Source organism: Sabethes cyaneus, chromosome 1 (genome assembly GCF_943734655.1).
Source record: "Sabethes cyaneus chromosome 1, idSabCyanKW18_F2, whole genome shotgun sequence".
Classification (NCBI taxonomy): domain Eukaryota; kingdom Metazoa; phylum Arthropoda; class Insecta; order Diptera; family Culicidae; genus Sabethes; species Sabethes cyaneus.
Window position 1 is genome coordinate 94,982,168 of NC_071353.1, and position 12,590 is coordinate 94,994,757.

At 37.6% G+C, this 12,590-nt stretch overlaps 1 protein-coding gene across 1 annotated transcript in view; it reads right to left on the bottom strand.

The window, feature by feature from the left end:
- LOC128745377 (homeobox protein slou) overlaps positions 1 to 12,590 on the bottom strand; it is an 81,575-nt gene that overhangs the window by 44,420 nt on the left and 24,565 nt on the right. The window lies entirely within an intron of this gene.

Below are 12,590 nucleotides of genomic sequence, written 5' to 3' on the forward strand. Positions count from 1 at the left end.
ATGCAGCAAAAACGCGTTGGATAAAATGATCATTTTTTCTTAAACTATTTATCCATTCAAAACAATTAATGTTTAAATCAACCAAGAAATGTACCCTGATATACATATTAACATTTAGCAACTAATATTTTAGCGAGTTAGTCTTAAATCGGCGACCCAAAAATACGGCTTTCAGACACAGCATGCCGCATAGCCCAAGTTCAAAATAACGGAATGTAGCATTGATATTAGTATAATTTATTGTTTTGTTGTCCGAATATAATCGCTGGCTATTGATATTTGTTCAGTTTTAACCCGCTAACATAGTTAATAGTTACATTTTTGATAATTTCTAGCGCGTTTTAGCTTGTTTGTTGAAAATAGATTTGTTATTTAGTAAACAGATATATTACCTTGCTATACATATAACGCAAACAGTAATTTCTGTTTTAAATTAAGAAATTAAATTATTTAAAAAATCTCGCCCTTCCCAGCCCGTATAGTTTATATGGAGCTGTCACTTTTGCCTGCCCAACAGCTCTCCAATACGTATGCACTCTGCAAACACCCTATATTATTTTGAATACTTTCCGACGTCCCCGGGCATTCTATATCCGATAAATCGAACACACTCAATGTTCAATATTCAATTTTTGAACGAATTCTGATGTTCACATTGAGGTTCTGTTCGTAGTAAAATTCAAAGCTGATGCGTGCATTATCGGCGAGGCAGGCGAATAGTGTATGTTCATGAGGGATGTTCATCGATTCAAATGATTACTTTTCACGAAATCTCCAACCACTGGTGCCAGGCACGACTTATTATTCCACATAAAATTCACATAAATTAAATAACAGGTAATAGTTGCCATTACCCGAGCAGGAGCAAAGAGCAAAATAATATCAAAATGTGTTATTGGAAATCGAATAACTCATATCAAACTTTGGTCTTGTTTTGGCTGACATAGTTGGTAAAATAACAAAAAATAATATCAAAATTTTACTCCTTCAAGGCCAAAAGAATAATCACTTGTGTTATTTGAATAACAAAGCAATAACATGACTGTATTTAGAGTTTAAAACAACATATTTTAGTATTATTAAGGGGTATTGAATAACAAATGCAGTAGTATATGAGATATTAAAAAATCATTTTATAAAATATTTATAATCTAAAATCTCTTTAACCCTTTATAAGGCAGTGGCAACTATATTGCCACCAACAAAAATTTTTTATTTTGCATCTATAAGGCTTATACAAATTTGAAAAAAAGTTTATGTGCTGGTCTCAAAATATTGTTGAAGGGGGGGGGGGCAAGAAAAAAATAATAACATTAAACCTTCAATAACCAAACAAAAGAGAAGAAACCAGCGTTTATTTTTCCATATTATTAAAATTTTAATACAGATATTTTGTACAGTACTTAAATTTTAGTTCAAGACTTTCAAATTTCGAAATTTTTCAACCCAAGCACATAAAGTAAGCATCCTGGTAGAGATGAACCAGTTTGATAATAGTGGAGTGCCACATGATTACCTTAGAGAGCCACAAACGTATAACTTGACCTTCATTTGAATTTTGTTTTGAACCACTCGGTTAGTTACCTTGCTTTTTTTAAGAATCGAAATCCGTGTCACTTACTAGTTCAGAACTCGGAAACCCCGACATAGTATCGTAATCTAACCATATTGTGAAAATGGCAGTTTAAGTCCCTGCCACTTTATTACTTGGAACGTTTCTTGGTCAACCTTTTAGTCATGAATATCAGGCCTCTCCTCAGCTGATGCTTGTTCTCCAACAATAACATGTTTACCTTTGTATATTAAGGATGCACACCGTTTCGAAAATTTCAAGTTTCGAACAGTTCAGTGACATCCTGCATGCTGCATGCATCCAATGAATGGTAAAAACTGTATCGTTGTGTTTTACGTCCCCTACCTCCAAAATTAGGGTAGTTACTTGGACATTACGGAGTAAAACGACTCATTTTGAGCCCCGAAAACCCGAAAAATTCTATTTTCATCTTATCTAGTACCTCTGACGGAAAAAAATAATCCCACTGCAATTCAAAAATCGGAATATCTCCGTCAAAAGCGGTACCAAATTTCACTAATATATTGTTTAATTGATTGTTGCCTCCATCTAATTCGGTTCTCTTAAAACAAGGTAAATTAAAATGGAATCAAGCCGAAAGTCTGATTGCAAGCACCCCAATTTTCGACATCGGGAACTTAAAGATTTAGCACAATAGTTGCCTGTGACTTGCAGCAGAATCAGAAAGCTTAGTTGGCGAAAGAAAGTTGATCGAGACTAACGAGATAACTATAACTTTCTATATATTGGATAATTTAGAGATGTAAACTCATTGAACTGTGAAAAAATCTGCTTGTCACTAAAAAAAATGCAACAGACTAATATGACACTTTATTTTTTTGCCCCTTCACGTTTCGAAAATTTTCAAAGGGGGGGGGGGGGGTGACATAAACTTTTTTTCAAATTTGTATAAGCCTAATTATATTGATGTCATTATAGACGCAAAACAAATATTTTTCGTTGGTGGCAAAATAATTGCTACGGCCTTATAAAGGGTTAATCAATAAAAATTTTTTTTATGAAATATATCGAATGTCATTTTAAGGCCAAAATAAGATATGATAACAAAATCAGTTATTAAACTTATCTTACAACCACTGTTTTAAATATCTACTCAATAACAAAATGTGTTATCAATGTATCTCAATATCTATTCAATAACAAAATACCGTGACCGCACGTAATTGCGATCAGCTTCTAATTCCGATCACTCAAACTAAATAGTAAATTTTTAGAAAATTGAGCCAAAATCTGTAGTAAATGAGCTTGCTCAGTTATTGTGCTATGTGTTTATGTGTCAGTTCTTGAAAAATGACTGCCTTTGGGACACCATGCACTTCACAATAAATTAAATTCGATAGGCAGTAGCAAAAAATGTCATTAAAATGTATTTTCTTAGCCGAAGTGCTAATCGCGCGATCAAATTTGCTAAGATCATAACAGCGTGGAAACATATTACCTTCTTCGGTATTCTATGATAACATGTAGATACAAGCATATATAACCGTTCTATATCAAATTTGGCTGAAAATATGCTAAATTTGCGGAATTTATTCCATTAAAGTGATTGATCGGAATTATGAACATAACTTTTTTTTCTGCTCTTAATTCCGATCACTATGTCAAAGTTATAAACTCGCAAAATACATGCTAGCGTAGTTGCTATTTGGATTTTAGAATTATTCGCAACATGATAACATGGTAGTATTATTGAAATCTTTTGACGTAGAGCTACGTCTTATGGCAGGGTGTCAATCCAAAATTTGGAATTAAGCCAGCGTCACAAAAGAATGAAAGTTTTTGAACGCTAATAGCTCTTCCAATTTAAAACGGATTTTGATCATAAATGATGCAGCAATTGTATGGCTTTCTTGAAAAGATTGTTTGCCAATCGCTAAATAGTAAAAATGAACGAAAACCTTCAAGCTAAAATTTTCCATATATTTTCCGTACGATAGTTTTGCACAGACGACCATTACACACACTAAGCTTGTGGCTTCTGCTACTTCAGAACAAAGAAGCAAAATAAACTTGCGTGTTTTCTTGCTTACTACAAAGCATAGTAAAGCCTCGGTGCTACATTCCGATTTGGAATTTTGACCTTCTATCTTTATACGAGAGACTTCGCAGCCAGTTGCAAGAGTGCGGGACAATTGTAGGACTAGTGCTAGAAATCCTATGACTCTTACAGCCTCATTCAGTCGAGATTCGAACATATGACGTCGAGCTTATTAGACCAGTGCCGTACCTCGAGGCCAACTGAGGACCTCAGACTTTTTGCTTCTCTAACGCTGCAAACGAGCGACAGTGACAGTACAGTTATGAACTTATTATCTTATTGATACCTATTCTCTTATTATAATAACATATTATTTTGAGGACTTCAATTTTGTGCTAGAACTTTGTTAATAGCTGGATGCGCGATTTCTATACTGAAATACTCCGAAATACTTTAACAGCTCATCATGACGTGATCGAAATTAGATGCACCTGTGATCGGAATTAGAATCACCCCTTAAAATTGATGATCGGAATTAGGTGCACTGGTACATCATACTTTGATGCATTTTTTGTAACTTTCGGTAAATAATTTGGGCATTTTAATATTTTTCCATGAAACATAATTGAAAATACTTGCTAAAGACACATACCATGTAAGCAAATGTCAAAGTATTATTTTTCAGTGAGGACTCAAAGATGAATCATGCCTTAGGTGATCGGAATTAGGTGCTTTCACGGTATACCATTATAACACAGTTTGATATTGTTTTCATATTATTTTGCTCTTCGCTCCTGCTCGGGATATATATATATATATATATATATATATGACAAATTGAGCGGAGGCTTCCCAAGAATTTTTGTTTTTTGACAATCGTGCTTTGAGCCTCTTAGAGAACAGCACTACTTGTGTTCAAATAAATTGATTGCTTCTAATTGTAAATCTCGGTTCAATTATTATATTCAGTTTGGCTGTTAGAACCCATGGACGGTTAAATTATGAAGGACTATCGTTGACTCATGCGCATTTTTTGCTACACTTACAGTAACAACATGAAAAGGCAGAGCCTAAGGGCGACGAAATTAGAGTGGGGGATAGCAATGGGAAACAGAGGGAAAATCGCGGGGTTCTATTTTCACTGAAGCAGAAATGGGGAAAAGAGAGTACATAAGCAAGGAATAAACCAACCCTCACTTTCTGTGGTATAGAACCGGTTAGCTTGTAGATTGCGGCGCGCTGTAATAACAATGATAAAGTGCAAACAGCAATGCCAATGGTTTTTCTAACACTCAAAAAAGATAGGGAAAATAAGTTGGAATCGAGTTCAAATTGATGTAAGGTAATTTGATGATAAAAGTGGTCAAACCACAGGAATCAAATTTAAGAGCTTTATCATTAGTTCATGGAACGCTATCATGGAAAAGTTTTCCAATTGATTTCCAAATCGGTTTCGTGATACGATTGAAATGTTAGCTGCATATCAAACAATAAATTATTCATATTTACGCGTAAGTAATTGCTTACTTTTCTTTAAAGAATAACTTCGTTTTGATGATATTTCTATATTCCATGTAAACAGTTGGACAACGTGTTTTTCGTGTTGACCTAATAATGGAGTCAGACATTTAAAAAGCCTTTATAACGATAGTCCTTACAATAGATGAAGGAAATGATAGGAGTACGTAATAAAATTGATGGTGTGGTGTGAATACCATCCCTAGGATAGAACAAGTGCCGAGACCTTAAAAAATAATTGTCAATTTACCTGGTTGCTCGCCACCAGAGCTGCCAGAAAGACAGATATTTGTGCATGCATAAATTTTGGACCCATCAATTATTGCAGTTGCTGTGATTTCTGGCTTTACTAATGTTCCTGAATTTTAAAGTACTCCATAAACTATTTATGTTATTTAAAATATTATGTCGAGAAAATAAAATACTCAGGAGAAGACGGTAGGGTCCCAAATTTATGCACACCAATCCTAGTCAATCATACATTACACTGTTTTCCACTCGATTGCATTTTGCTGAAAAATTTGAATTTATAATTTGCATAAGCCTGATATAAAGCAACGGCGTAGAGCAAATTATAAATATGTTAAACACCAGATATAGTAAAATGTTCCTTATGAACTGTCAATTTAGCCATCACTAGTGGGTGGGATAATTAAATTCAAATTTCAATTTCTCAAAGCTTTTCTCACAGTCAATGAACGACAGCGAATCTAAAGATTGGGGTCACGTGAAAACGGTAGCGCAAATGTTACTCATCCGTGTAATTAATTTAATGATTGCGTGAATCTCGGGGAAAAGATTCAACCAAACCCAGACCTATTTAATTCACAGAAGCGAAGCATGTCTGTTTTTATCTGGTTAAATAGGGTTGCTTTTACACGGCAATTTCGCGCTGAATTGTAACCGAAATGGTTCTAATTCGATTAAGCCTTTAATATCTTTTACTAATTTGAGAAACACGAGTTAACACACCGAATGGTGAAATAAATCTTTGTTATACCATTGAATCACTCGAATTTCTAATAAATATACATATTTTCATTTTTACCCACCCACATCCACAGTTTACAATCTAAAATAGTGAAAGTAGAGAATATATTGTTTATTGACAATGACATATTCAATATAATGCCGTAATCTTGTTATTTTGTTTTTCTAAAGAGTTCCTGCTTCAAACTAAAACTCGATAAAGTATCAAGACTTGCAAATTAAAATGATATTTTTCAATTATATTTAAGTACACAGTACAGTATTCACTATAATAGTACCAACACACTTAAAAATTCGGTAAAATTTACCGAAATTTCAATGTCGATGGTGCATATCGACGTTTACGGATCTTTAGTAACGTTTGGTAACATAAAAAAATTTTACTGAATGGTCGGCTGTTGAGATTTTGAAAAAATATTACCGAGTTCGGTGCTTTTTTTAAATGTGTACGTTGAGTGTGTTATCAGGTATCAGGTATCAGCATCTTTGGCTCGAGCAGCACGTTCCTCACAATCAAGTGGAAGATTTATGCCTTGCCCATTTTGCCCGTGTCATCATTTACCTGATGAGGACGGGAAGGAAAATAGGAGGAATAGGAAGGGGTGGATGAGGAATTTGGACAAACACAAACATATATATACCGAGAGTTTTTTGTACCTGGGGATACTGCAATCCTTGGTAGTTAACTTATCAAAAGTACACCCCCTCGGGGGTATACTCATGATAAATAAGAGCTTATAGCTCAATACCGCTTTCGGTAAGAAACATCAAAATGTCTCGTAATTTTAGTTTCCTAAAATCCGATTCATTTAAAACGTAGGATCCAAAGATCCTATGACGTAATTGTGCTACTGCAGGACAGTTGCAAATCACGTGATATGGTGTACCGTAGTCGAATTCACATAAATTACAATGAAACGATTCAGCTCGCTGAATCGTAGCCATGTGATAATTTAGTCTGCAGTGACCAGTCAGTGATCTGACAAGAATACTACAATTTACCTTTGAGTGTTGCAAAAGAAATTTCGCAACCTTCTCACAAGCCTTAACAATGAAACTTTTCATTTGACGACAAGTTTCAAGATTTTCCCAATAACGTACATGTTCAGATGAAAACCAAAATCGAATCTTTTGTTTTATCCAACATGCCGCAATTGGTAAAGCAGGTTCCGGTCCGAAAACCGACTTTTCTACTCCAGATCTTGCTAGTTCATCAGTCCATTCATTGCCGGTTATACCAGAATGGCCAGGAACCCAAACCAGATGAACGGCATTTAGAATGCTTAGTTCTTCTAATTGGGTGTGGCAGGCGATGACTGTTTTAGATTTAGAATTAGCCGCACAAAGGGCTTTTATAGCGGCTTGACTGTCAGAACAGAAGTAGATAATCTTGCCTATCGGTTCTTTCTGAAGTGCAATCTGAGCTCCGCACATAATTGCAAAGATTTCAGCTTGAAAAACGGTGCAGTAACTACCCAACGAATAAGATTCCTCCAATTCCAGCTCACGGCAGTAAACACCAGCACCCGCGCGACCTTCTTACAAGGAACCATCGGTATAACAGACCACATAGTCGGAAATTTTCCTTTCCATGTAGCCTGACATCCAATCCTCTCTAGGAGGAAAGTCACTTGAGAAAGTCCTATACGGGAAAGTACGCATGAGCGTTACATCGCTAGGAGCAAGGGCAAACTTGTCCTCAGCAACAATTTGCGACCACAATCGAGTATGACCAGTGGAACCGTCCACAGACTGCCAAAGGCCAATCGCGTGTAGTCGATAAGCACATATTAGTGCCTCTTGCTTCAGGTGGAAGTGTAGAGGTTTAATATTGAAAATAGCTTCTAGGGCGGCAGTAGGAGTTGTAGTAAATGCACCAGATATTGCCATTAAACAAATCCTTTGAAGATGGTTTAGCTTTGTCTGGACAGTCACAACTTCCCCTCTCTGCCACCATACAAGACAACCATACGCCAATATTGGTCTGACAACGACCGTGTATAACCAGTGTATGTATTTGGGTTTAAGTCCCCAAGAGTTACCAATTGCTCGTCTACATTACCCAAAGGCCATGCACGCTTTTTTAATTCGGAAATCAATATTTGTGGACCAGTCAAGCCTGGAGTTGAGAATCAACCCCACGTACTTCACTTCGTTCACAACATCAACATCCGAATTGTAAAAGCGCAGAGCGCGAGCTCCATTGGTATTTCTACGTCTTGAAAATAAGACGATAGATGTTTTGCTCGGATTTACCGAAAGTGCAGTTTCTCGGCACCACGTTTCCACGACGCGTAGTGCCTGCTGCATTAAGTCAAATAATGTGCTTATGCACTTTCCAACTACTAGGATGAGATAGTCATCCGCAAAACCATATGACGGATAGCCTAGACCATTGAGTTTCCTCAATAGGCCGTCCGCCACAAGGTTCCATAAAAGAGGCGAGAGAACGCCACCTTGTGGACATCCACAAACACTTTGCTTCCAAATGCTTGCTTGCCGTAAGGACGAAAAAAGCAATCGGTTACTAAGCATTTGTTCTATCCACTTTATGATTATTGAAGGCACATTATGATAACGAGCAGCCTCCAAAATGGAAACGAAAGATACGTTATCAAACGCGCCTTCAATATCCAAAAAAGTTCCTAAGCAAGATTCCTTTTGTGAAAAAGCAACCTAAATTTTATCCACCACATCATGTAATAAAGTGGTTGTAGACTTGCCACTTTGATAAGCATGTTGTGCTGAATGAAGAGGAACTTCTACTAAGCTTGTTTCGCGGATGTGGTGATCAACAATCCGCTCAAGTGATTTAAGCAAGAAGACGTTAGACTGATTGGTCTAAAACTTTTTGCTTGCTCGTATGTCGCGCGTCCAGCTTTAGGAATAAACTTAATGGTTATTTCACGCCATTGAGTTGGGATGTACCCAATGGCAATACTACACACAAACATCCTTCTCAGAATGTGTTTGAACTACTTGAATCCTTTTTGCAGTAGAATAGGGTATATTCCATCTGTTCCAGGAGATTGTATGGAGAGAAGCTGTTCACGGCCCACTTAATCGCTTCAGTTGTGACAAGTCTCCGAGCAAAAGCCCATGAGTCTAAGCCACCTAAAACGATTTCTGGATCGTTTCGAACTTCTGGTTCCACATAGCCCGGAAAGTGACTATAAAAGAGACATTCAAGGATTTCATTGTCATTCGAACAGTATTCACCGTTCGAACTTCGAATGTTATTAACCTGATAATCTTTCGCCGAAACTGGAAACGTTGCTACAGAACCTGTGCCAGCTCGTGCGTGCAGCAGATCGATGAGCCTTTGCATAGGCTTTCCGGGCCTGCTTGAAATGCTCCACGCCATCCCTACGACGTCTATTCCAGGCACTCCTGCATCGTTTCTTTAGTTCCGCGAGATGAGAGTTCCACCATGGTGTTCCTCTAGTCGTTTTAATAGTTTTTAGCTGGCAAGCTACTTCAAAAGCTTCCGCAATAAAAGATGTTGTGACATCTACAGCCACATCCAAGTCGATCGATGACTCAATCGTCGGTTCGAATCCTTGAAATTTCGTTGCTAGTTCCTCCTCAAAGAGTTCCCAGTAAGAAAATCTCGGATTGCGAAAGGTTGCAGCGTTCAAAGAGACACCCAAATGATCAAAATATATAAAGCAATGATCAGATATTGGTGTCTCATTTGAAACATGCCATTGCGCCAACTCATGACTGATCCTGTTTTTTTTCCATGTGTGGACTCATTACTGCGACCAGTATAGTTGATCTATTGTAATATCGCCCGGGTGTTTGCTGTATGACCTGCACTGCATTTCTTTTTGCTATAATCGCTATTGAGTGAGCGATATGCTTATTTTAAATTGTATGCGTGCTTGCGTGTATTGGGGTTTACCCTTCCTTCAAAGCTTGATCTACTTTACCCACTTATTCCTCGCTGCCAGCACTATCCCATATTATAGCCGTCCCTGGCGAGGACTCATTCGTACCTCTGACCAGTACACTTAACTATAGGAGGGACATTTGCACTGTCAAGAGGCTTCAGAGGGTAAATATAGAATTCAGCACGAAGGAAGGGTAAATGGAGGGGCCTGAGAATAAACCCATGCTAAAGTCACTTGACATCGAATGGCTTGATTCTACTAAGATTCGAACCCACGACCATTCGCTTGTCAAAGCAGACTCGGTAACCTTGCGGCTACGGAGCCCCCCGACTGATCCTGTTAGAGCAGAGTGCTATATCTAACACTTCCTCTCTACCAGCTCGTATGAAAGTTGGACAATTGCCAATGTTGAGTATTCCAAGGTTGGTACTATTCCATCAAATCAGAGCCTCTCAGATTGATATCCGAGCTGCCCCAAATGATGTGATGGGCATTGGCATCACTGCCTACAATGAGCGGAAGCCCTGATCTGAAATCGTCGCTGGGAGACGGTTCATCGTGTGGTAAGTATGCAGAACAGTAGACATAGCGCCTATGGACATCATCCACGACGAGTTCTGTGACTGCACAAATATCTCGAGTAGTCAACTCAGAGATAAGGCATGCACTTATTGACCTATGCAACAATATGCATGCCCTGGGCATCAAACGAGGATTTGTCATACCAGTTTTGCTGGAAACAGCAAATTTCTGGTTTCCAATAAGCGTCGAACTTTCACCCTTGCGAAAATATGGCTCCTGAACCAATGCGATGGTGACGATGCGATGCGATGCGAAGTTTTTCGCATAAATACAAATTTGCTGCCCGTTGAGTGTGTTAACTGCATCAGTTAGTAAAACAAAAATTCAACTGTTTGTAAACACGGAACATTTATCGGAAATTTTATTTAGTGCAGTTGCCACCTTGACATTTCCCTTGGCGCAACTCGGTTAATACATTAACTTAGTATCCAGGATGACGCGTTATCAACGCGTCGTACACAGGATTGGCACACACTTTTCGCTTCGATTTTGCTCTTTTGATTACTGCATCTCAGCCAAGCAAAATTTGAAAAAGTGATGTATGGGGCGTTTGTAGAATTTGTTATTATCTACAATATTGCTGAAGTAAGCATTACTGTGCATTTTGTATTTATGGCGCTATAAGGCTGCTACGCCGTAAATACTAAAGATGAAACTTCACTTTCTTCAGCAGTATTATATATAATTACTTGTTCTACAAATGCCCCATACACCACATTTTCAAATTCTGCTTGGCTGAGGAGCAGTAATCAAAAGAGCAAAGGGATCATTCAATAATGACGTCCATTGCTGATGGGGGGGAGGGGGGTGTCAATTTTGAAACAGATTGTGACAAAGGGGGGGAGGGAGGTCTAGGCAAATGTGACATCCGTCGAATAAAAGTGCATTTTCATCAAAAGGCAGCAAAAATATGTTTCTCAGTCATTCATAACTCATCGATTTATTTCGATTTTCGAACTTATCGTTCCAGCTGACGGCGCTTGAAAGTCAGGCATAATTTGTCAATGTTAACTAGATAGACCAAGCGTTACATTGAAGGATCAATTTACACATCAATTTCAGTTCATTTGCAATCAAAGTTTCTATGTTTTTACTAAATATTGTATAGAAAAGTACAATGAACTCTAAAAGTTATCGTCACGATGTAGTGAAACCTGCTTCGCCAACGCAGATTGAAGCTTGTTTTGAAGCGGAGCCGTGCTACTTCAATTGAAAGCAAAGCTTCATTTCTTCATTGATTTGTAACAATTTGCAATTGAATGTTGTTAGAGCCTTTGTTCGCAGTTATTATTTGTTATGAATTGTTATTTTCTATATTTTTTTTAATCATACATTAACTCTTAACAGGTTAAGCTATTTTATAAATCACTTTTTACTTTCAACACGCTTTTCATTTTTATTTTTAGTTTGTGTGACGTCCAATGAGGGGGGGAGAGGTTGAGTTTTGTGACACAATCGGACAGAGGGGGGAGGGGGGAGGGGTTTAAAAAAGCATAAATTTGGTGGACGTCATATTTGAATCGTCCCAAAAGCGAAAAGTGTATGCCAAGCCTGATCGTACAATAAGTTTTGAAATCACGATGTTTATCGAAAAATACACAAGATCAAAGAAGGAACTCTTCTTAAGAGTATCATGTCGAGGTCATATAGTGCCTCGAGGGCCACGAAGCCAACTGAGAAGCTTTTAGCGCAACATATTTTATTTATGAATACTTTGGGGGCATCCATAAAGTACGTCACGCTTATAGAGGGGAGGGGGGGTAGACCTAATCGTGACGATTTGTGGCGTATGGGGGAGGGGGGGGGGGGTATGAAGTTATGTGACGTCACATGAAAAAAAAAATCAAATGAAAAATTTATTCGGGAAATTGTAATTTAGCCTTCATTTTAACATACTACTATTGAAGGCTTCTATAAAATTAACGTTCTGATGGATTTTAAAACAAATAGTTAAATTTTTTGAATGAAAACTTTTTTTCAACATATATGTGTGAACAGGACTCATTTATTCTTCTATGTAGTATAAACTCTCCAT